The following is a 4,002-nucleotide window of genomic DNA, read 5'->3' as shown; positions in this document are numbered from 1 at the left end:
CTTATTAGGCCGTATCTGTAAAGTTTATATAATAAAAAAACATTGGAAATTAGCAAATTCAGCTTATGGAAAAACAACTGAAGTTGCAATAAAATGTTTGACAACAAATTATTTTTAAAGAATTCGAACTATTTTGTAAACGCGACAATGAAACTACGTTTGTTTTAATGCCAATGTAAGTTATGAATTATAATTATTTCGAAAGACTGTCAGAGTGTCTAAAATTATACCAAAGCAGAAATTAACACTATTAAAAATATTTTTTCCACTTATTGTCTTAACAGTCTAGTCTGGGCCAGATCTGGAACTGGTCTGCCATCTATACCATAACAATTTCTAAGTGTCAATCAGCCAAATTTTTTTGACCATTTTTAAAAAACTGTCAGGGTGTCTAAATCAGACAAAATAAGAAATTAAACATGATTAAAAATCCATTTTTTCTTAAAGTTACATTTAATGTAATTCTGAATCATTGGAAACTAGTCCAAAACACCTAAAAATTAAAAAGTTACATAAAGAAAAAATAGTGGAAATAGGCAAAAAATATTGTTTAACCAAATTTAAAAAAAAAAATGTTAAAAAAATATTAAAAACTAATTTTTGAAAAAAACTTCTGCGAAAAATCGTCTGAAAAGAAGTTTGGAATAAAAATTGTTTACAAAAAAATATATAAAAAATGTTTTGTGAGAAAATGTTGGCGCTTATGCTACGAAACCCAAAAAATTATAATTGTAAAAAAGGAAAAGAAGCTGATAAAATTTTTTTTAAAACTTTTTTGAGTTGTGCCTTATGAGGATGGTTTTTCATTGACTTTCAATTCTTTTATTATAGAGTAATGGTTAAGGTTTTCGAATGTTAGGTGATTGATTCAAGTATAGATGTAGGGTTCGAAACCACGTAGCGTTAGAAATTTTATATGTAATATAATGTTTACAAATGCAATGTATGTATTCATTCTAAGCAGAAACAATTAACATTTATAGACAATATACTCGCAATCAATTATTATTTATTTTTTTAGATACTTTTTTTGTTATATCTTTAGAGTATAGCAATAGTAAGTGTGAAAATCAAACAAAAAGTTTGAAATTTGCACTTTTGTAATTATACTGGTGTGCATTACCCTGCCAGTACCGCAAGCCAGTACTGCGTAGCATTACAAACAAGTACTGGGACTCTGGAAATCTATACTGGGGCAGTACTGCACCAGTAGTGTAGTTCCGTCTGGGACCAGCGGTTGGATAGACCGTCTAGCCACAAACTTTGCAAAAGTGTTACAGGTCTGGCCAGCTCCAGATCAGACCGTCGGATCCCCGCCCGATTAGAGTCTAGACGGTCTAGTCTGGGGCTTGCGAACGCCAGAAGATCTTTCCACCAGGGAAATACTATGGATTTTTATCGAAGATTCTGCTTATAACGCTGATCTCTTGTCTTGTGACTACCGTTTGTTCGGAAGACTGAGATTCTTTAGAAGATCAGAGTCTCGACACCGATCAGAAGGTAGAGCAATTTCTGCTGAATTTCAGAAGCTACCAATCCTTTGGCACAAGTGCATTGCTGTTTGTGGATTATATGCAGGAAAATGACATTTTGTACTTTAGGAAAATTATCATTTAATGAAATTTTTAAAAGAAATTACGGTTTATATTTGATATTTGATAAATTTATTCTTTTAATCTCCAAAATTAATGTTCTTAAAATAAACTATTTTTTTGAAATTTTTATATAATGAAAATATCTATATTAATCAATAATTTTAAAATTTATTTATTTATCTTAATTTTTATTTTATGTTTAATTATATTATTAATATCTTTAAGATTAAAAAATATACATCCATTAATTTTAGGTTTAATTATATTAATTTATTCAATTTTAATTTCATTAAACTTAAATATATTTAATAAATCAAGAATTTATTCAATAATAATATGTTTAATTATTGTTGGGGGATTTTTAATTTTATTTTTATACTTTAATAGATTTGCAATTAATAATAAAATAATTTTTAATAAAAATTCAATATTTATATTTTCATATAAAATTTTATTAATAAATTTCATTATTTTATTTATTATTTATAAAAATAATTTATTTAATATAATTTTATTTTTTAATATAAAATTATTAGAAATACTATCTATTATAAAAATAAATTTTTATAATAATGAAATAAATATTAATTTAATTTATTTAAAATTTTATAATTTAACTTTATTTTTAATAATTTATTTATTATACACTTTAATTATTATAGTAAAAATTATTTTTTATTTAAAACCTAAATCAATACGACAATTAATCAACAATTAATCAATAAATTAATCAACAAATTAATAAATATCTAATCAACAATTAATTATTTTATAATAAAAATATTAAATAATAAATTTAATTTAATTAAAAATTTTTAAAAAATTATTTTTTTATTACCCACACCTATTAATTTTAATATTTTATGAAATTTTGGATCTATTTTAGCAATTTGTTTAGTTATTCAAATTATTTCAGGATTATTTTTATCTATACATTATACTTCACATATTAATAATGCTTTTAATAGAGTAATTCATATTATACATAATGTAAATAATGGATGATTAATACGATTAATTCATATAAATGGAGCTTCTTTTTTTTTATGTATATTTATTCAGATAGGACGAGGAATCTATTTTAATTCTTATTTTTTATACTTAACTTGATATTGAGGAAGAATAATTTTTATTATTACAATAGCAACAGCTTTTTTAGGATATGTATTACCTTCAGGACAAATATCATTTTGAGGAGCTACTGTAATTACAAATTTAATATCAGCTATTCCTTTAATTGGAAATAAAATTGTTATTTGACTTTGAGGGGGATTTAGAGTTAATAATGCAACATTAAACCGATTTTATTCATTACATTTTATTATACCATTTATTATTTTAATAATAGTATTAATTCATTTAATAACTTTACATTTAACAGGATCTAATAATCCTTTAGGAACTAATAGAAATTTATATAAAATTTCATTTCATTCCTATTTTACTATTAAAGATATAGAAGGATTTTTATTAATAATTATATTATTATTAATATTATGTTGTTTTACCCCTTACATTTTAGGGGACCCTGAAAATTTTAATATAGCAAATCCAATAATTACTCCTATTCATATTCAACCTGAATGATACTTCTTATTTGCTTATGCAATTTTACGTTCAATGCCTAATAAATTAGGAGGTGTAATTGCTTTATTAATATCAGTAATAATTATTTTAATTATACCAATATACAATATAAATAAATTTCAAAGATCTATATATTATCCAATTAATCAAATTACATTTTGATTATTTGTTAATATTATAATTATATTAACATGAATTGGTATAAAACCTATTAAATATCCTTTTATATCAATTGGTCAAATTTTAACAATTATATATTTTATATATTATATAATTAATCCAGTAATTTTTAATGTATGAAATAAAATTTTAATTTAAATTTAAAAGTTAATGAACTTGAAAAAGTTTATATTTTGAAAATATAAAATAGAAATTTAAATTTTCTATTAACTTAATTTAAATTTTCTTCTAATAATTATTTAATTTAATTAATTATTAAAAAAGTTTAATAGTTTCATAAAACCTTAAATTGAAAATTTAAAATTTAAAATTAAATATTTAATTAAACTTTTATAATTAATTAACCTAAATTTTTAAAAAATTACTTGTAATACTGCCTAAATTAAATTTATAAAATATAAATTTAAATTTAAAATACTTAGCATTATTGACCTTAAAAATGATCATTTTCATTCTTAATTTTTGGCATTAAAATCAAAATTTTATCTATTTTAAAAAATTTTTTAAATTAAAAAAAAATAATTTTATTAACAAATTCCAAACATATGAATTTTATTTATACTATTATAAATAATTTATTAATCAATTACTTCAAATTTAATAAAAGATTTTCTTTAATAATTCTCTTTGCCTAAGAATT

At 21.4% G+C, this 4,002-nt stretch overlaps 1 pseudogene; it reads left to right on the top strand.

Annotated features, from left to right (window-relative positions):
• Positions 1-419: 419 nt before the first annotated feature.
• Positions 420-4,002, top strand: part of LOC117178682 — a 9,591-nt pseudogene continuing 6,008 nt past the window's right edge.

The sequence above is a fragment of the Belonocnema kinseyi genome, chromosome 8, assembly GCF_010883055.1.
Source record: "Belonocnema kinseyi isolate 2016_QV_RU_SX_M_011 chromosome 8, B_treatae_v1, whole genome shotgun sequence".
In the NCBI taxonomy this organism is placed as follows: Eukaryota; Metazoa; Arthropoda; class Insecta; order Hymenoptera; family Cynipidae; genus Belonocnema; species Belonocnema kinseyi.
Note: the sequence above shows the minus strand (reverse complement) of the source record. Positions and strands in the feature narration are given on the sequence as shown.